Source organism: Petaurus breviceps, unplaced genomic scaffold (genome assembly GCF_028583685.1).
Source record: "Petaurus breviceps papuanus isolate PSGF00001 unplaced genomic scaffold, PetGlider_PUasm1.0 208, whole genome shotgun sequence".
Lineage (NCBI taxonomy): Eukaryota > Metazoa > Chordata > Mammalia > Diprotodontia > Petauridae > Petaurus > Petaurus breviceps.
Window position 1 is genome coordinate 32,132,845 of NW_027185852.1, and position 22,333 is coordinate 32,155,177.

The 22,333-nt window shown below is 40.7% G+C and overlaps 2 protein-coding genes across 7 annotated transcripts in view; one reads left to right on the forward strand and one right to left on the reverse strand.

Moving 5' to 3' along the window:
* The window catches only part of LOC138165444 (nuclear body protein SP140-like protein), a 393,692-nt gene that overhangs the window by 277,520 nt on the left and 93,839 nt on the right, over window positions 1–22,333 (reverse strand). The window lies entirely within an intron of this gene.
* LOC138165442 (divergent protein kinase domain 1A) overlaps window positions 1–22,333 on the forward strand; it is a 125,661-nt gene that overhangs the window by 51,434 nt on the left and 51,894 nt on the right. The window contains exon 2 of one of the 6 annotated variants that reach the window (XM_069093810.1): window positions 9,286–9,413. The exons of the other annotated variants lie outside the window; for them this stretch is intronic. The gene's annotated coding sequence lies outside the window, so the exon portion shown is untranslated. The remainder of the gene's footprint in view (window positions 1–9,285; window positions 9,414–22,333) is intronic. 6 annotated transcript variants of the gene reach the window in all.

Genomic DNA, 22,333 nt, shown 5'->3' on the forward strand with positions numbered 1-22,333 from the left:
CTCTCTTTCCCCATCATCCAACACAAGGAATTGTACGTTTTTCTTTAGGTCTTCATCACAGAAATTGGGTGGGATAATGGGGTGTTAAAGTAATTGTCCAAAGTGCCACCTCTTTAGGTGATCCCTTTATGAAGCTCCAATTAGTCCTTGGGGTGAATCAGAGGAAGGGACATGATTGCTTAGAGAATGCTATGTCATCCTTCTAGGTGACCTGTAAAATGAGTCCAGGAGAAGAATTCAAAGAGGAACCCAGCTACTTGTGAGAGATAGGTAGAAGATACATGGAACTAGTGACATGGGTATCAGGAGAAGCTGGGTGGACAGGGGAAGGCAGAGGCCTCTGGGCGCAAGGCTACTTGGGCAGATCTGGAATGAGCAATGCAGGGTAGCTTTGTTGCTGAAATTCCTTCCCCCAGACTACAGAACCTGAGGAAGCAATCCTGTATCCCTTTTTTTCCTTTGGGGTCCCTCATGGAAGCCTGAAGCCTTTCCTTTTGGGCACTAAAAAAATATGTTTACCTTTCTTTGTTTTGAAATTTTGCGTTGTCATTATAGATTAACCACAGGCCTTTGCCAGTCTGGATATCATGAATGGAAATACGATAATATCGAGAGAGCATCCCAGATAAGGAAGGGATATATCTCAATGAGCCAACAAAGCCTACTATGTGCCAGGCTCTCTGCTAAGTTCTGGGGATGCAAACAAAGGTAAAAGACAGTCCCTGCTTTCAAATGGGGGAGACAACGTGCAAACCAGACCCAGACATCAAATGGAAATACTCAACGGAAGGGATAGGTGGGGAGGATGTGTTTTGAATGCCAAACAGAGGGTTTAATATTTGATCCTGGAGGTAATAGGGAGTCACTAGAGTTCACTGAGTGAGGGTTGGGGCTTGACATGGTCAAGCCTATGTTTTAGGAAGATCTCTTTGACAGCTAAGTGAAAGCTAGACTAGAGTAGGGAGAGTCTTGAGGCAGGGAGACCAGCCCGCAGGCTGTTGCTTTCGTCTGTCTCCCACTGAGGTGCTTTGCTTGGAAGCCCTCTCTTGCTGGGGACTCACAACTATAGAAGATAAAGAGAATTACAAATCATTTGGTACAACTTTCTGGGACAGAAATTATATTGGGAAACCCCTCTGGGCAGCATGTCAGTGGGAGGGTGAAGGGTGAAGAGAGCAAAGAGGAGAGGCTGCTCCACCCGCCCCCACCCACACATGCAGCATATGCATCATGCTTGATCAATGTTTGATAATTCGAATTAACAGGAGAGGTACATCAAAAGTAAGATCAAAGGAAGAAAGTGTTTGCTTTTTCTGGAAATTAATTTTACATATTTGCATGAATGTGTAGATGTAGATCAGAAAGTTTTCCAGATTTGTTCATTTCAGATTCTTTTTTTGCTACCAAGCGTTTCTAAAATTCTTTCTGTTCTTTCATGAAAAATAGGTACATCAAACATTTCTGTTAAACTATCACATGCTCTTCAAATACTTCTGTAAAATTGTCAAGTGTTCCTACCTTCTGGAAATCAAGATTACAATATTTGGATTTGGCAAAGATCTCTGATTTAACTATGGGATAAAGGTCACATTTAACATCTGGGGTTTTAAACCTTATTTGTGCCTGGAAGGTTCATTTATAAGTGAAAGTAATATGCTGGAAATTAAAGGCTTAGATTTTCAAAGCCTCTCAGATTATAGAGAGGAAAAAAAAGCCAATTGGGAGTTGAGTTGGCCAAGGACATTTTATTGTACCCCCTTCTGTCCGTGGAGGACCTTTTACTTAGCCCCAGATTCTTTGAATTTGAGGTGATCTTTTGATTCAATTCAAAAAGAATTTATTAAGCCCCAACTATATTAAAATCACCATGCTAAGCCCATGAATTGCACAGGCCAAAATAAAACATTAAAAAAAACCCTTTGTTCTCAGTGAGTTTAAATTCTGCTGACAGAGATTACGTTTAACAGATAAATGTGAGGTAATTTGAGGAGAGAGAGAGCATTTACCATTAGGCAAGGTCTCTTATAGAAAGAAGGTGGCACCTGAGTTGAATCCTGAAAGAAGCTGAGGCTCCTGATAGATGCAGGTGAGGAGGGGACAGCGCATGCAAAACCATGCAGGTGGGAAGAGTCTTTTCTGGCTCAGGACTCAGGGCACCTGAATCTGCCAGTTACGGCCGGGGTGACTCTGAGCAGGCCATCCGTTTAGCCTTTCTAGGCTCAGTGTCCTCTCCTTTAAATGAGGTTGTTGGGTTAGATGTGCCAAGGCTCCTTCCAGCTCCTGGGATCCTGGGAGAGTCTGTGAGAAATGATAAATGAGAATAACGGTAGTCACTGCATCAGGGGTATCCAGCTGAAGCTAGTTCTGGGCAGCACGAGGGCACGGAGCTGACCTTGTGTGTCTCCAGGAAAGAGAGAGCTGCAGAAAGGCCGTGGTCTTGGTCTTGGGCTGAGCCACAGCCGCCTCTGTCCTTTCAGCACTGGATCCTTTGGCCAGGCTCCGTCTCTCACCTTGCTTGTGGAGCTCCCGTGCGGACTCTGGCCTCCGACCTGAACACTGCTTCCCACCTCCTGTCCCCTTGAAATCTGTCTGCCTGGTAACTGACCCCACATTCAGTGCGGCACACTGGATGCTCTGAGATCCTCCCTGAGTGAGGCCCACACAGCACAGCATTGCTGCCAAGCACCCCAAACCCACGGGGTTCCCAGCCTTGATCCATCCAGTAGGAAGGCCAGGAGGAACATTCATGTCTGTACAGTTGTAAAGAATTTCCTGTTAAGGTACCACGTAGATGAAAGGAAACAGGTTTTCCACTTTTGCTTTGTTGTCCATTTGTCTTGGTCACATCCAACTTGATGACCCCATTTAGGGTTTCTTTTCAGAGATATTGGAGGGGTTTGCCGTTTCCTGCTCCAGCTCATTTGACAGATGAGGAAACTGAGACAAACAGGGTGAAGTGACTTGCCCAGGGTCACATAGCTACTAAGTGTCTGAGGCAGGATTTGAATTCAGGAGGATTAACTTCCTGACTCCAGGCCCAGCACTCTGTGCACTGTGCTGCCGCCTGGTGGTCCTGGCTTCATTGTCGCTAACAGACAATAAATGTTATTAAAGGCCTAACATATTACCGCCCCCCCCCCCACACACACACACCCCTGCTCTCAAAGAACTTATATTTTAGGGAATGAAACAGATGCACATGATAAAGGCAGGAATGTAAACTGGATGGGTGAAAAACAACAACCTTGTCACCTTAGCTCATCTTTTGTTCTCATTCAAACTCTAAACCAGTGATCAGATTTGGGAATGTCAGACCCTGAGCTAGGTAGTTATCTGTGATCTGCACCCAGACCTTGAGTTGAAAGAAAAGGTTTAGGTTTTGCTTGGGGACACTCTGTCTGGATTTTGCTCCTGGGGTTTGGGGAAGTGACCAAAGAGCTCTCAGCCTGCCCTTACTAGAAGAAACCAGGGTAACAATGATAGTGCCCTGGGAGGCGCCAGGAGCTGGTAGCTAGAAACAGCACCCAGCAGAGACTCCTTGCCCAGCAGTCACAAGGTGCCGTGAGGTCAGCAAAACAACAGGCAGTAAGGGACTTGTCCACAGCAGCTATGACAGGCCAGTGGAGCTGCCCCCAGCAGGAAGCACAAAGCCAGCGTAGACACTCACCAAGCAGGCATCAGGACCGGTGAGGGTAGCGCCATGTGACCATCAAAAAGCCATCTGTGGTCCTGAAACTTGGCAATGGGTGCTGCCTCTCCATAGTATGGCTTGGCTACATGGGTTCCCTACGTGTGTGTGTGTGTGTGTTCCTCATGTTTGATAGTTCTGCACGCACATTTTCCCCATTGGCAGCGCATGTGTTTGTGGGAGAGGATGATTTAGATTTATGGGGGAAATGTTCTGTTGCAACTTTTATTGCTGTGCTATTTCATTAAATGTTCTGAAGTAATTATACCCTTTAGTTGACTAGAGAAAAAGCAAATGAATTCACAGAGGGCTTCTGAGCCACAGTTTTGAGTGAATAACTTAGGTGCTACGTAGAAAAATAATTCCAATAAAATTTCAGAGATGAATTGAGAAGGTAGGGTAGGTTGGAGCCAGTCTGGTGTGAGCTTTAAGAGCCAAGTAAAAGCAAGTCAACCAGTGTTCATTAAGTTATTGCTGTATGCCAAGCAATGTGGGAAGAGCTGATAACACCGCCCTAGAAAGAAAGACAGTCCCTGCCCTCAGGGAGCTGCCCTTACATTCTAGTTGGAGAAAACACCAAAGGGAGATAAAAGTAGGGTGGAGAGCTGGCATGGTGGGGGAAGTGGTGGGTGAAGGTATTGGGCAAAGCAAGCCTAGTGAGTCATGTGTATAACCTCAGGAGGAGTGAAGACAGGTTTGACCTGAGCCTCCTCCTTAAAATTAGGGAGGAACCAGCCTGTCAGAGGAAGGTTCTTAAGTACACAGGAGTGGAGTGAGTTTCCAGGGTAAAGAGCTTTCTATGGCTTGATAGAGAAAGTCCTATGGAGATGGGTCAGTTATAGAGCCTAGAGAAGAAAGCCAAGCTTAGAGTTTACATTTTATCCTAGAGGCAAGAGGAAGCCACTGGAGTGTCATATATTTACAGAACTGGAGAGGTGGAAGGTACCGCAGTGACCATATGTTCAGTCATTTCAGTCATGTCCAGCTTTTCATGACCCCATTTTGGGGTTTTCTTGCCAAAGATGCTGGAGTGGTTTGCATTTCCTTCTCCAGCTCCTTTGACAGATGAGGAAACTGAGGCAAACAGGGTTAAGTGATTTGCCCTGGGTCACACAGCTAGTAAGTGTCTGGGGCCAGATTTGAACTCACAGAGATCTTCCTGATTCCAGACTTGGCACTCTCCACTGTGCCACCCAGCTGCCCCCATTACACAGCTTAGCCTTTAATTACACAGTCTTGTCTTTCTCATGGCTTCTTGGAGGAAGGGTCACCTGAGCTAAGTCTTGAAGAAAGAAAAGAATGGCCACAGGGTAAGAAAAGCCTTATGGTTCTGCCCAATGACAACTAGTGTGAAATTACATCAAGAGCATCTACTTAGAGTCTGCCCTCCCACCATACTGCCTTTGCCAAAGAAGGACTCTTTCTGTTTGAGCACCATTTCCTCAATTCCAGTGTGACAGGCCATAAGTGACCCAATATGTTCTCTAGGAAGATTACTTGAGCAGCTTTGTAAAGGATGATTGGTGAAGGGAGATGCTGTATTTAGGAAGGTTAGAAGAGGAAGCCCAGCAGAAGGGTAATAAGGGCCCAAACTAGGGTGGTGTCAGCTTGAATGGACCGGATAGAGATGTTAAGAGTTAGTGCCAAGGTAAAACAGATAAGACTTGGCAGGCAGTTAAGCAGATGTCAGGGGCAAGGGAAAAGGAAGAGTAAAAGAAGACTTAGGGACTCCAAACCTGATGAAATCGTGTACAGTTACCTGCAGTGGGCAAGCAGGGAGGAAGGATGGGTCTTACAGGGAGGAGGATGAATTCTATTTGGAACACATTGAGCATGGGGTGACGATGTCGAGTAGGCAGTTGAAAATGTGAACCTGGACCTCAATGATGAGGTCAGGGCTGGATATTTTAGGAGTATATGCATAAACATAATGAAGCCAAAGGTGTAGATGAAATCGACAGAGAGACTGAGAAAAAAGGACCAACTTGGACACCTGCACTTAGGGGATGGAAAGAAGAAAGTAAGTTGGGAAAAGATTCATAGAAGGGGTGATCAGATGGGTAGGAGATTTAGGAGGAAGCAGTATCATGGAAGCCAGAGGTGGAGAGAATATTAAGGCGGAGGGGGTAATCAGCAGTATCTAAGGATACAGAAATCTCAGTAAGGATGAGGACCAGGAAAAGGCCATTGGATTAGACAATTGGGAGGTCATCATTAAACAGGATTGCAGGGGGTTAGGGGAATTGAAGTGCAGCTGAACCATGAGGAAATGGAGACAGGGAATATATATTTAGCTATGAAGGGGAAGTGAGAGAGATGATGGCTTAAAGGGATTAAAAGTGTCAGGAAAAGGTTATTGCTGTTTTTAAGGATAGTTGAGACCTGAGCAGGGACTCTGAGGTTACTTCAGTACTTAGTCCTATGATCTAATCCTATGATAGAAGAAAGAGGCAAGAAAGGGGAAGGAATCAATAAGGAGGGGGAGGTATTAATAAAGCATAGTCCTAGTGGAAGAGGGATAGGATAGTATGGGATGAAATAGGACCAGAGATTACAAATGAAATTTTAAAATGCCCACCTGGAGTTTATGATTAAAACATAATTGATAATATAGGCTGTACACAAATTTAAGAACAAACATATGCAAATGAAATCAAATTAGTGTCGTATAAAATGCTTGTATCTAAAGGAATGATCAGGAATACATAGGTTAAAAAGGGAGGACAATGATTTGCTTAAGAAAAATGTGTAACCCCAGAGCTGTTAGCACATAAAAGTGCATGGTCATGTCCATGAGGTCTGGAGCCCCAAAGAAATTCCTCTACCTTCAACCTCTGAGGACACTTGGCAAGAAAGCCAAAGAACCTTGCAGTGATCAAGTTTGGAACCTTTTGAGAAGGAAATTTTGGAAGTCCTGAGTATCTCTGTTACAAAACAGCGTGCATTTCACAATGAGATTCTATGAGCACCACAAGCTTCTCTTTCAGTGGAGCATTGGACCTGCCACTCCTCCAGTTAAGTCAGGTTTACTGAAGAGGCTCCTACTGGCTCCCTGTCCACTGCTCAGATTACCCTTCAACCCAACCTCATCCAAACCTAGACATGACCTGCCACCTTCCTGGCTTGGCTCCCCTGGGCTTCAGTCCACAATCTCCTCTCATCTGTCCAATCCTTCTTCACCTGCACTCTGCCCTTCCCCTCCCTCCTACAGCAATGCAAACACCAGCTACAGCCAATTTACCCCGGCTGACCTACCATGGTGGTCATCCTCACTGGTCTGTCTGTCAGGTGGGGTCAGTCCAGCTCATTCTGGGGCAACTCCCTGGCCTGAAACACAAAACGTAGGAAATTTGCTGCTTCCTTGTGTGAAATCTGAAACATGTGAAGTGTATACAGCTTATGAAATAAACATAAACACACAGTCCTTTCTCCCTCTCTCCTCCTCTGCTTCCCTTCCTGAATCCTTTAAAAATGACCAACAAACAATATCCTACCAACAAATAATTAATGTGGGAGTATAAGCAGGAGTCTGAATCATGTAGGGCTTAATAAATGGTTGTTGATTGAATTTCCATTCACATATTTTTTATTCTTTCCTGAGGACATTAGCTCATGTTAAGTCTTTGGCCAAAGTATCTAGTGGGTTTTTTTTTGTTTGTTTTTGTTTTTGCTTTTGTATGCTTTTCTCTGTTTAAAGGTGGGAGATTCCAAGGATAGAATGTTGCATACATTGTTAAGCATATTATTTGATTTTATTTACAGAAATTGCTTTTCTTTGTTATCAGGGAGGTGTAAGGGTGGGAAAGTATGTCCAGAAACTACTGTGACAGAAAAACATTAATAAATGTTTTTAATTAATTAATTTAATTTAAATTTAATTTAAATAAATTTAATTAATAAATCTTATTAAAATTAAAATAAATTTGCCACATTCTTGTAATAGCTATTTGTCACAAAGTGAGTCCCTCTGTTTGCCAAGCAGCCCTTTGAGATCTCTTTAGATTTTGGCACCCACAGTCAGGCTTCCTTTTCCTTTCACACCTTTCTCAGGCTTTGCCCTTTTTTCTTACAAACCATTGTCAGCTGCACCTCTTTCCCTTTGGAATATATTCCCCTTATTTCCTTCTGGACATTTATTCTCCTCCCTCATCCAGCCAGCTCTGGCTTCTTCTGGCCCATGAAGTCTCTTTAGAAACAACAGCAGAGCCAATGATCTCAGATCACATTCTGCATTTTAGGAGAGTAGGATTTAGTAGCGGCCTTAGGAGATTGGCATTCTTAGTCACAGCTCAAAAAATCAGGTTTCTGGCCAACTACTCGACAGTATTTTTTTGTCTGAAAGCCTCTGTCTGGGCAGACATGAGAGCCTCAGAACCTCAGCCATTCCTCACCCACTCCCACCACCAAAAAGAAGCTGTACTAAGGAAGGAGGGAAACTGATCTCAGCTTTTTAAAGGAATTTTTTTTTTCAAAAGGCTCTTGTCAGGAATAAAACACAGAAATGGGATTCTGAGACAAGCTGTGAACTTCCCTTTCCCAGAAATGTTTAAGGGGGAAAAAAAAGCCAACCAGACTTAAGGTTCAGTTCAAATGCAACTCTTCCTCTTCCCACCTGTGGGACCTTGGACAAATCTGTTCAGCTCTCCAGACTTTTGACTCTTCATGAATGAATGAATGAAATGAAATGAACATTCATTAAGCATATACTATATGCCAAGCACTGTGCTAAGTACTCAATATTCAAACTCTAAAATTAAGACAATACCTGTCCTCAAAACACTTAGGGTTAAGATAACATATAAAGGAAAGTAGTAGCCAGGAGGGATATTTTGTTTTGGTAAGTGAGACCATAGAGGAGTAGATTGACATTCTTTCCAGGATGAATGACAGGATTGGTTAGATTATGGTTCCACAACTAGAAAAGTAGAGGGAGGAAGGAGGGCAGGAAAAAAAAAGGTAAGAAGAGGGAATAAAAGAGGACTGATACAATTGGATAAAAATATTTACATAGAATTTATATTGATATGTTACAAAAAACAAAAAAAGATGTCCTACCTGTTATACAGATGAAACATGGGAGAATGTATTCATAAGGAATATTTAAAAATCAAAAATTTAAAAGATAGAAAAACTTAAAATCACATATTGATATCATATTATAATTATCTTTGCAACAAATCTCTCTAAATGCAATGTCAAAAATGCTTTTCACAAATTGCAATATATTTAAGGTGTTATATTTATAATATGCAATATATTTAATGTATACATAATTTGTAATATAACATTATATATTCATAATGCAACATATTTAAATTTTACTACTTCTAAAATGTAGCTTTTTGTTTTTTGCTGGAATTTAAAATTTTTATAATATTGGCATGAGATCTTATTTATTTGAAAACCAAGAAAAAATACATTTAGAAATATTTCCAAATAAACTATTTTTTTCTAAATATATGGAGGACATTTAACATTTTATAACTAAAAATAGCTTAAATTTTTAAATATGTCTTATAATAAAATAATGATAATAATGTCCCAAGTTCTCAAATTGCAACTTTATTCATTAAAAGTTACATTTTTTTTTTTTTTAGAAAACTGATCCAGGAAAGTTGCCACTGCCCATAGTAAATGGAGACTGCGCTACTCTACAGTCAGAGCATAGGTGTAAACGTTTGTAGGACTCTGAAGATGCTCAGAAACGATCAGGTCATAGCACAAGGTTGTAAGCCATTACCCTGAATTGTGCATTAAACATGAAATACATTTTGTTAGGAATTACATTATAATATAATTACATTCTGTTCTCTATGTGTAATCTAATCTTTGATTAGAATCTGTTGGCTTTATTAGAAAAGCCTTCTTTTTCTTTTTAGTTCAATTGAATGGGAGGGGAAAAGGAGAAAAATAATTATTAATTGAAAAAAAAATTAAAATTCTAAAATAGAGTATATTGTTTGATAATTGACAGAATTTTGCAGATTGTTATTATTTTCTTAGAAGTACACCAATTTTGCAGTGGGTGTCAAAAACTATAAACAAATAACGATATTGCTGAGAAAGACAAAAACACATGTAACATAGGAAGGCCCCCTTCTATACCGTCCTCCTTGCCCCTCACCTCCCTAGCTTGAGGGATTACAAAGGAGTAAAGTAGAGCGTTGCTAGAGGGGGATCTATATGAACTTTAAAAAAATATTTTGATAGGTAGCTGTGTTTCAATATAATTGATTTCCTTTGTAATACTTTTATTTTATGGATGTAAAAACATTAGTGTGAGAAGGGGTCCATAGGTATCACCAGACTGCCTGAGGGTTCTGTGACACACAAAAGGTTAAGAACACCTCCCTGGGATTCTCTTTCTTTTTTCCCTTCCCCTTATGTCAGGCAAGTGAAGACAAGCAGGAACCAGGAGCACTTAAATGTTATATAAACACGTAACTGATGTGACTGATTCCTGCTATTTCATCCTTTCCTGGGCTCTGAGTCCCAGCGCCTTCCATTCTATAGAGGTAGTCGTTTAGCATGTGATCTACATGAATTAAGCTGGTCATGGATTCCTGATGTGGTTCATAGTCTTGATGCATAGGGTTTTTGTTTTGCTTCTCCATTTTTCACTGATCAAAGACTGCACGATGGAGAAATAAGAAGCCTGCATGGAATACCTTTTATCTTATCATTAACACAAAGTGGGGGGGGGGGGGGAAGCCAAGGAAGCCTGATTCAGGACTCAGATAAAAAACTCACTATGTTCTCTATAGAAAACCGCCTCACCAAGAGCCTTCTATAGAGTATATAGTGAGTTTTTTTTATCTGAGTGCTGAGGCTTCCTTGGTTCCCCAAGGGGGAAGAGGGGTCGACAAGGGTGGGATAGCACTTTTCAAACACCTATACATTGAAAAAAGAATTTTTGGTCAGTCTTCTGCTTATGCTCAATATAAATCTAAAAGGATCTTAGAACCCGAAAGAAACTGCTTCATCTATGGCCATGTACTTAAAGGAACTCAGTCCAGAATTTCTTGCATGTACAAGGTAGAAGAAGGAGAATTCTCCTATGGCAATGCTGGCAGGATGAAGGCGGGGAGCCCTGTCCAGGCAGACTAAGAAATGCAGGCATAATTCTTCATCTCTAAAAGTAAGAAATCTGGTAATACCTTCAGCTTTTTGTAAATTAAGACATAATGCTCTAAGCAAGGAGTGTATTTCATCTTCCTTATGTTGTGTAATGACTTAAAAAAAAAAAACCCAACAACCCAAGACATATGAAGAAACCACTTGTTCTGCTTACTTGAGGTACCGGGTTGTGGGTCACTGGAATCCGAACAGATCACAAAAGACACAACCACTCGGATTGTGTAAAATGTAAATGCCTCTGCATGAACAAGCTTCCCCAGAGTCATCCTCTAGCACCACGTCATGTCACAGAATGCATCCGGTGTCCGGAGCCTCAGCCAGAAAGGCTTCTGAGTGTGGCCTCAGCCACAGCTGGTCTGCTCCTGGGCGTGGGGTCTAAATCTTTCATTTGTCCTGCGTTTACCTTGCTGGTGCACAGCGATTCCTTTGATGTGTTCCATTCCCTCTAGACTGTGAACACCTGGAGGACAGGGACAATTTTTTTGTTCTTTTGTTTTTGTTTGTAAATTGTGGTGTTTTTGCCCTCCTTTGTTTCTTCAGCTGTAAGCACCATGCCTGGCACATAGTAGGTGCTTAATAATAAATACTTATTCACTCAACATGGCCATGTAGGGACCACAGCAGCCCATGAAACAGAAAAATACAAAATGGCCCCCAGTACTGCCCAGCCCCATCCACTTCTGCAGAGAAGTGGTCACTGAGTTTTTAAGCAACTTATAAACTTTAATTTATTGTTGATACTGTAAATAAGATCCTCATTAGTGCTGGAGGAGCAGAAACTTACTGATCTCAACATACCTGCTGTAAACTAAATCATACATGAAAGGCAGTTACAAGGCAATAGGAGACTTTCCTTGGCAAGGCAAAGAGAAGAGTTAATGGAATGGGTTTTCTAATACATCCAAAGGTAACCACAAACATTATTTCAGAGGAATATTTGATATTGATAGTATTGTAATATTGATAAGTAATGAATCAACCAACAAGCATTTCTTAAACTCTTACTATGTGACAGGCACTGGGCTAATTAGACACTTAAGATACAAAAGAAAAATGGAAACAGCTATTAATTCTCAAAGACCTTACATTCGTGTGCTTATAGAAGTATGTACAAGAAACATACAAGACTATCAATACTTTGGGGAGGCCAAGTGGTGCAGTGAGTAAGAGCACCAGCCCCAGAGTTGGGAGACCCGGGATCGGTTCCAGCCTCAGATACTTAACACCCACACAAAATAACTGGCCGTGTAACCTTGGGCAAGTTACTTAACCCCAATTACTTTAAAAAAGAAAGAAAGAAAGAAACATACAAGTTCGATAGGAGGTGGTCTTGGAATGGAAGGTGCTAGCAGCAGATGGTGGCCCTAGAGCTGGTCCTTGAAGGATCAGAGAGACAGATGAGATGGAGAGGACATTACAGGCATGGGGGACAGGCAGAACCTTGATGGGTGGGAGGCAGAGTGTGCAAACCAGTGTGACAGGACCATAGAGTGAAAGAAGGCAGGGTAATGTTTAGTGAGGCTGGGGAGATTGGCAAGAGGACAGCTGCTGAACTGAGAGAAGAGGGCAAAGGAAAGATGCCGTGGAGCCAGGCCAGACAATAGACTAGATACGTGGGATGAGTGGGAGTGAGGCGTCAAAGGCGGCAACGAAGCTAGTCCTTGGCAAGGAGACATAGCTTAGTGCCAGGACCACACTTGGCATATCTCCATCTGTATACAACCCTCCAGGGCTCGCCTTCTCCTAGCATGACTTTCAAGAGCTCAGGGTCATCCACACCTCAGTGAGACTTGGAAGTAGGGTTTTTTAGAAGGCATATGGACTAGGCAGGAAAATAGATGTTCGAGTTATTTTCTTAAATATGTCCTAGAAAAGGAACATAGATCTAACAAAAATAACCACTAGTTCAGAAGAGAACACAGATAGGTCAAAGGTCATTTCAATCATATCCAACTTTTCATGATCTCGTTTGGGGTCTTCTTGGCAAAGATACTGGAGCGGTTTGCCATTTCCTTCTCCAATTCATTTTACAGATAAGGAAACTGAGGTAGACAGGGTCCAGTGATTTGTCCAGGGTCACACAGCTAGGAAGTGTCTGGGGCCAGATTTGAACTCAGGAAGATGTCTTTCTGACTCCAGGCCCAGCACTCTATCTGCTGAGCTAACCAGCTGCTCCAAGTAAGGTGTAAGAGTGCCCAAACAAATAGTACAACACTCCATAAGGGCCAACAGTATAAACCTTGTGCCTAATGATCTGTCTGTTACATTTAACAAATCTGAGGTACCGATTCCCTGTAGCCTTTGCTTAAAGGTAGAAGAAAGTAAGAAAAAATAAATTGGTAAGGTCTTCTTACTCCCTTCTCCCCCTCCCCCACACTTGTCACTACTCAGTATTCAAAGGTCCCATTACCTTCTTCCCCAAGCACCAAGTATTACCATTAGATTACCACCACAATCTCCCACGCCAACTGAGGCAGGAGAGGACGTATCAGAACATTCTGCCTTTAAACATATTATAGCCCCCAAGTAGTAGTTGGGTGGTGGTTTTTAATGTTATTTTTATAAGCATTTATTATTTCTCCTACCCAATCCCCACCCCCACCCCACTGAACAATAAAAGGAGAAGAAAACCCTTGTAACAAATATGTAGAGTCCAGTAAAACAATTCCCTCACTGGCCATGGCCAAAAATGAATATTGTATCCAGCACCGAAGGCCATCTACTCTCTGGCAAGAGATACTTTCTCTTTGGTCCTCAGGAATCAAGCTTTGTCATTGCATTGACCCAAGTTCTAAGGTCTCTCAGAATTGTTTTTCTTTATAATATCATTGTCATTGTATGGATTATGCCAATTCTTCCACCTTCACTCTGCATTAGCACATAGAGAGCTTGCCAGTTTCCTCTGAAACTATCAATTTTGCTGTTTCTTATGGCTCAGTAAAATTACGTTACATTTATGTGCTATAATTTGTTAGCCATTCTTCAGTAGGCGGGCATCCCCTCAGTTTGGGGCAACTTCAAAAATAGCTGCTCTAAATATTTGGGGGAGGAAGGAAAAACAGAGAGAGAAAAGGAGAGATATATGTGTATAGATATATGTGTGTGTGTGTGTGTGTGTGTGTGTCCTTCCCCTCTTTCTTGTTCTCTTTGGGATATAGGCCTGGTAGTGGTATTTCTGGGTCCAAGGGTATGTACAGCTTAGTCACCCTTTGGGGTGTGGTTCCATAGTCTGCTTTCCAGAACACCCGCAAGCAGTAGTTGTAACTGATGATGAATAATTATGTTTTGCCCTTAAGAGAGGAAGAGACAGTGGGGGATCTGAAAGCTGTGCAGATCAACCCATAATTTAAAACAACAAACCCACAGGGGAAAGAGGAATTCCCCCCCCCCAAGTTACATAATCACCCTTTGCCTTTTCTGACATTTGCTGACATTTTCAGGGAGAAGCTGGTTAAAATTAGAAATAAGAGGAAGGGCTGGTCATTGTTTTCTTTTCAGTTTTAAGGTTATTGATGTTTTGGTTCACTGCTCTGGTAGTATAGCAATATGGGAGAAATTTTTATGCATATATCATATATTTAGACTTATATTCAATATTATCCAGGTTCTCAGATGTGAAATTTTCTGAGGGTTTTTTGTTTGGTTTGGTTTGTTTTGTTGTGGGAATAGAAAGTAACTTAAAAAAAATAACCATAGAACTGTGACTACTAGACTGTACTTTATTGGTACTTATAGGGCCTATATATGCATATACATATATATGTGTATATATACATATATTTTGCTGTCTGATTATTCATATTACATACCTAAATCTATGTGTAGCATGCATAATATTTACACAGATCTACGTCTAATTCCAAATCTAGTCTGTAGATTTATCCCTACTTTGATCGAGTCTCTGAGATCCTGTCCATAGAGCTAAGATCCATTTTATTTCTAAGTTACATGAAGACCCTAGTGTGGGATTGCCTTGACATGACCTGCAGTTTCTAAAGCCGCATATGCTTGTTGTCCTGTGAAGTTTGGGAAAGGTCAAATAGGGCAACACGATAACCCAGTCCATAATACTGTCACTGATGACGTCAGGGATGGTCCTCAGAAGGTGCTAATAACCAACAGGAGGGAAATGCCGGCCTGTTTGCGCTGCTCCCCAAAGTTCTACCTTTAGGCAAAGTGAATACAAAAATGAAAAACTAGTGTCATGTGTGTGCCCAGGATAAAAAGTATCCAGGTGGGGCGGAAGAGGTAAAGAAAGGTGAAACGTGACCCAGAATCACCAAAGGAGGTCAGTGTCAAAAACAGGGAAAACAAAGGAAATTACACTGTGTAATATTAGCAGCTGGTGTGTTATTCATAATCAAAAGTTCAGTAGTTAATGCCTATGATGAAATGGTGATACAGGATCATAAATATCTGATTTGAGCAGCTCTAGAGGGTTTTCTGTCTTCTGTGTTGCTTCCATGTGACTAAGAGATTTTGCTGCCATGTAACCAAGAGTCTGCAAAAGTAAACCCACATCTAATATAATTGTTACTCTCAAAGGTATCCTTGAAATCTAGTTGTGGCCTTCAGAAACTGTTTTGTACATGCCAATTTTACTTCAACGTATAATGTGGTTTTTTTGGGTTTATAATAAAAATATTCAGTTAACCCTGTGTTTTTATATAAAACATTTTTAAAACCATCTATTTTCGTATTTTGTATAGATTATCTTAAGTTGACTATAAAATATTTCATATGCGCTATTAATATTTTATTTAACAAAAAAAGGATCCTATCAAAAGATGTTTATATATGTATATACGTAAATATTATATTGTTTTATATATTTTATACCTATCAGAGGATGATAATAATAGCTAACATGTATATAACATTTAAGTTTTGCAAAGCATTGTGTGTGTGCACACACAGGCATGTTTGAGTGTGATCTTCACACCAACTCTGTGATCAAGGAGCTATCATCATCCCCATTGTATAGATGAGGAAACTGGGGCTAAGGGACTAAGTGACGTAAGAGTCTGAGGAAGAAGTCAAACTCAGAGCCTCCTGACTCCCAGTCCAGTGCTATCCACTGAACCAGCTAGCTGCCAGATTATCAATTTAAAATCTGATTTCAAGGGTCCTGAAGAAATAGAGTTAAACTTTTGTATTAATTAATAGTCAATCAGTAAATACTTATTACAAACCTGCTTATGTGCCAGGCACTGTGCTAAGTGTTGAGTATACAAGTAAGAGAAAAGATAGACAGTCCCTGCCCTCACAGAGCTTACGGTCTATGGGGGAAGATGGAGAACAATACACAAAAGGAATCTGTAAAGGAGAAAGGGGAAGGTGCCTAGCAAGGGGGCATGGTGGAGGAGAAATCTGAGCTGAGAACCCTCCTTAAATGGAGGGTTCAGAGCACACAGCCCACACTCCAGTTAGGGTATAATGATGAGGTGGAGTCCTGTGACTGATGCTATAAAAATTAGATTCTTCAGATCTGTAGTGAGTGTATCTACAATGACAAATCTCAAAGGAAATACTTAGGACTCTTAGAGGCATGGATTATCATTTGAAGAGTAAAATCTCCTTCTCTCTCTCTTTCATTTTACCATTGACTGAAGAGTTAAAAGATAAGAGAAAACATTGACCAAGACATCAGAAGACTGTTTTTTAGTCATAATCATAGAATTCTGAAAGACATAGATAGGTGGGTGTAGAGTGAGGAAGACTGGGATTCAGGTAGTACCAATGACACAGCCTGGCTATGTGATCCTGGCTCTCAGTGCCCCTAGACAACTCTCTAAGATTTTCCATTGCAGAGAAGGTGCCACCCTGCATTGAGTGGTAGAGGAAGGTGCTCCATGGAAACTCCCTAGTTCAGTGAGATCACAGTTCTAGTGTCTATCGCTCTAGAACTTGAGAGTTGAAAAGGGATTAGATGGAATGAAGGAGTTTTAGATATGGAAGAAGGATGAAGAAAATGGGGACCAAGGAGTGATTTGCCTAAGGTCACACAGCTACTTTAGAGGCAGACTAGGTTTTAGCCAAAGTACTCTTTCTGCCGTACCAGCTCACTGACTTCTTTCCGTTCCCTGTAAAATGATGGCTTGGATTCCATGACCTTATAATGTTCCTTTTAACTATTAGATTCTAGATACTGAAAAAGGGCATATTCACATGAGAAACTAAGTATGGTAGTACACACCTGTAATCCCCAGCTACCAGAGCAGCTAAGGCTGGTGGGTCTTATGAGCTCAGGAGTTCTGAACTGCAGTGAGCTAAACCAATCAGGTGTTCACACAAGCTCAGCATCAATTGATGTGCCCCGGGGAACAGAGGAACACCTGGCTAACCTAAGGAGGGATTAACTAACCCAGATTAGACATGGAGCAGATCAAAGCTCCCATGCCTATTGGGAATGGTTTGGGGCCTATGTACTACCAGCCTGGGTGAGATGGGGAGGCTTCATTGTGGTCTATATTGTAAAAGTTAGAATCTAGAAATTTATAGATGGTAGAAGGGAATCTGAATGTTGAAGATGATACCAGGTCAGCTAATCTTTGTATGTGTCTGTATGCATAGGTGTGTATATGTATATACATACATACAATATACATATACACATACATGTGTACATGTGTATATGTATAAATTTTTATTTTTAGCTCCAAATTCTCTCCTTCTCTCCAGTCCCTCCCCCACTGAGAAAGAGGCTTAATGTTTTTTAAAATGCATTGGCATTCAAGACTTCCAGATGTGTGGGACATATTTAAAACATTAGTACCTCCTTTCACTTCATTACTTGAGCAGCACAAGTGATTCTATTCAGTAGTCACCTTTCCTTGAGGAATTTTAGGTAATTCTATTTCAACTGTTCTTCCAACTGCAGAATGAAGCCAAAGATTTGATAGGTATTGTTGGTATTTTGATAGGGAAGTCATTCAAAGCATATAGAACACCATGTCTCCCATGATTTGCACAGAAATGCAGTTTGATGATGTAAAAAAAAGTCTTAGCATAATAATCTCAGAAATTAATTTCTTTTCTTTTAGGTAAAAATCAGTATTAACAACAAATGGCAGCCATTTTCCTCATCTCAGTAATCTGAACCTTTCCATAAAGAGCTTTTCTCATCCTCTTTGAAATGTGTGAGAGAGATGGGCAGGACATTTTCTATTAGCACCTGCCTTAAAAATACCAAAATTAGAGATGGCCATCTGGCTTTCATAATTTGTGATCTCTGTGAAATGTGATTTTACTAATTCTGAATAAGCTTTCAGGCCTTTCTAAAAAGCTGCTTAATTTTTAAAACATTGCACCTTTTACGGCCAAAGTGAAGGAGTGGGGTTAAGTGGACTGTGGAGGGAAACTGGACACAGCATCCCTAGAAAGGGTTCTGGCTACTGTGTCCTCATGTGTGGAAGTGTGGCCTTCAAGCCTGCTGCCTAAACACCTCCAGAACTATGTGTACTTTTGGTACTGTGTACCAAAGCCCTTCAGAAAATGGTGAATTATTAACTTTTTTAAATGCAAGTGGTGAATAAAAATTCATTTTCTTCCTAAGATTTGTGTAACTGGGTACATTTGATTTTTTTTAAGTATTCATATGAATTTTTATTTTTTTACTTGTTCCTGGGTTCATTTTGTATATTTGTACTGTTACAAAGACCAAATGAAAAACAATTCTTGGATAAACAAAGGAAGAAATTCTTTGTTTTTTGGGTTTGGGTTTTTTTTTTTTGAGAATGTATAAGTTGAAATTCACACCAAGATATGTATAATGGAAATCTCCTTCAGTATGCCCCATCCTCTTTGGGTAAAGATTAGACCAGATAACCTCAATTGGTCCCAGTCTTGGAATTTCATTATTCTATTATTGCATTCATTCTTAGGTAATATTAGGGCTGATTTCCCCAAGGCTAAACCTTTTTGTAGCTAAAAATATCTTCACTGCCACTTCTAGAACATTTCTGTACATAAAAGTTTGGTTTTTAAGGCAACTTCTTACTTTTTAAATGTTTAATTTCTGTTGTATATAACTATCTGCCTACAATACTCATCTGTTCAAGTCATCTTCCAAACCCTTCTTACATTTTTTGGCTTCTGATCTAAACAAAAAAAAATTACAAACCCTAATTCAGGCAAGTATGAAAATAGTTCACCCCTGGTCTCCTTGGTACAGTTACATATGAACATTCCCCAAGGAACAGAGGCTAACTTCTCCCTCCCCACAAAAAGTAGATTAACTCTTCAGTTTTAGACCATGGTGGTAGGGACTAGTAGGCACTTCCTGGAATTAGGAATACAAGCATTCTACAAAGTGACTAAATCCTGGAAGAACTGTACAATTTCCTAGTTGAAAAACATGGATGGGGGGCAGAGTCAAGATGTTGGCATAGAAACAGGACTTCCACAGGTTTCCACTCCTACCTCCTCCAATTCATGTAAAAAATGACACTAAACAAACTTTGGAGATACAGAATCCACAAAATGATAGAGAGGAGCTAACCTCCTTCCGAAGACAGCCTGGCAAGAAGGGGCCAGCACAGCACTCTGGGAGCTGAGCCCAGCCCCTAGAGACCCCGAGGTTTTAGCCTCAGGCAGGCCACAACCAGCCGCACACTAGAGGGACTTCAGATCACCAGCAGTTTTGGCAGTTTCTAGAATTATCAACCCATAGATGCTAAGGACAAAGTGAGAGGTCAGTGAGATGTGGACTTTGTGAACCAGGAGTTCAGGAGTGTGGTCCGGCCTTTACCCCCTGGAGGGAGAAGCAGATGAGGTGCCATGGCCAAGCAGCCACCTTGTGACTGCTTCACAGCTCCTGGCTTGCAGATTGGAAGGGGACCAAGCAACTCTTGCTTTAACCTGCTTGGATCTGGATTGCAGTCTAGGGTGGAGGTCCTGGGGTGCATGACCAGTTTGCCAGAGCATGTGGTGGCTTCAGAGAGGGCATCCAACTAATAGCTCCAGCAGCTGCAAAAACCCCGGCGATTGGGACAAAGCTCCCCCCTCTGGTAGCAGAGTTCTACTGTGGCAAAAAAAAAATCTCAAAAGTCAAGTAATTGAGTGGCAACATGAGCAAGCAAAGGAAGCAAAGCAAGCAGAGCAAACCAACCTTAGACTCCTATTTTGGGGACAAAAAAGATCAAAGCATGGAACAGGAGGAAGACAATGAAGTCAGAACTCCTGCACCAGAAGCTTCCAAGAAAAATATGAGCTGGTTACAGGCCATAGAGGAGCTTAAAAAGGATTTTGAAAACCAAATAAGAGAAGTGGAGGAAAAATTGGGAAGAGAAATGAGAATGATGCAAGAAAATTATGAAATGAGAGTCAACAACCTGACCTTATTGATAAAATAACACCTTAAAAAATAGACTAACTCAAATGGCAAAAGAGGCTCTAAAAGGCAATGAGGAGAAGAATGCCTTAAAAAGCTGAATTTGCCAGATGGAAAAAATCTCAAAAGCTCATTGAAGAGAATAATTCCTTCAGAATTAGATTGCAGCAAATGGAAGCTAGTGACTTTATGAGAAATCAAGATACTATTAAACAGAACTAAACAAATGAAAAAATAGAAGGCAATGTGAAATATCTCATTGGGAAAACTACTGACCTGGAAAATAGATCCAGGAGAGATAATTTAAAAATTATTGGACTACCTAAAAGCCATGATCAAAAAGAGAACCTAGAAATCATCCTCCAAGAAATTCTCAAGGAAAATTGCCCTGATGTTTTAGAACCAGAAGGCAAAATAGAGGTTGAAAGAATCCACCGATCATCTCCTGAAAAACATCCCAAAAAGAAAACTCCTAGGAATATTATAGCTAGGTTCTGGAATTCCCAGATCAAGGAGAAAAAATTACAAGCAGCCCAGAAGAAACAATTTTAATATTGTGGAAACACAATCAGGATAACCCAGGATCTGGCAGCTTCTACACTGAGGGATTGAAGGGCTTGGAATATGATATTCTGGAGGGCAAAGGAGCTGGGATTAAAAAAACAAGAATAACCTACCCAACCAAACTGAGTATCATGTTTCAGGGGAAAATATGGTCATACAGTGGAATAGAAGACTTTCAAGCATTCTTGATGAAAAAACCAGAGTTTAATAGAAAATTTGACACTCAGATACAAGAAGCAAGAGAAGTATGAGAAGGTAAACAGGGAAAAGAAATCATAAGGAACTTATCAGAGTTGAACTATTTACATTTCTACATGAAAAAAACGATAATTGTAGCATATGAAACTTCTCAGTATGAGAATAGTTGAAGGGAATAGAAATGTGTGTGTATATGTATGTATGCATATATATGTATACATACATATATGTCTATATAAGAGGGTATATGAATACATATGTGAGTGTGTGTATATATGTGTACAGGTATACATAGATAGAGGGCACAGGACCAATTTAATAGGAAGGGATGATACTTAAAAGGTGAAATTAAGAAGTAAGAGAGGAATATAATGAGAGGAGATGGGGAGAGACAGAATGGGGTAAATTATCTCATATAGAAGAGGCAAGGGAAAACTGTTGCAATGGAGGGGAAGAACAGGAAAGCAAAAGGGAATGGGTCAACCTTATTCTCATTGAATTTGGCTTAGGGAGGAAATGACATACACACTAAATAGGGTATCTCACCGTACAGGAGAGTAGCAGGAAAGGGGATGAGAGGGGGATGATGGAAGAGAGGGCAGGCTGCAGGGGGAGGGGAGTTGGAAGCACCCACTTTTGAAAAGGGACAGGATCAAAGTAGAGAATAGAACAAGTGAGGGGTCAGATAGGATAGAGGGAAGTATGATCAGTCTCTCACAATATGTCCACTATGTAAATGTTTTGCATAACTACACATGTACAACCTATATTGAATTGCTTATCTTCCCAGTAAGGGTGGGTGATGAGGGAGGAAGGGAAAGAATCTGGAAATCAAATGTTTAAATATATATATGTTGTTGTTGTTATTATTATTATTATTTTACATGTAACTGGGAAATAAGATATAGAGGCACTGTGGCATAAAGATCCACCATGCCCTACTGGAAAGTTGGAGGGGGTATGGGGGAAGATTCAGGAAAGAGCAGATTGGGGGAGGGGATATTCAGTGGGATCACTGTTTTGGGGTGGTGGGTAGGGGAAAAACAGGGAGAAAATGTGTAACTCAAAATCTTACAGAAATGAATGATGTAAACTAAAAAATATAAAAGAGAGAAAAAATAAAATAAAAGTCTAGACAAAAGGAAAAAAAAACAAAGCAAAACAAAAAACATGGATGAAATTTGAGAAATAAAAAATATTCCTGAAAATGTTTTCACTGTTTAAAAAATGGGGGATCATAAGACATCTTGAAATCCTCATTTTCATAACTTTCAAGACAGTTTTTTTAAATCTCCTGTTTCTGTATTTTAAAAGTCAAAAAAGTCTGATTTTTTTTAAGTAAGAAAAGCTTTCTTCTGTTAGTAAACTCGTGTTCCAGTTTGGGGGGCATATTTGTGTTTCTACTGCTTTTCCAG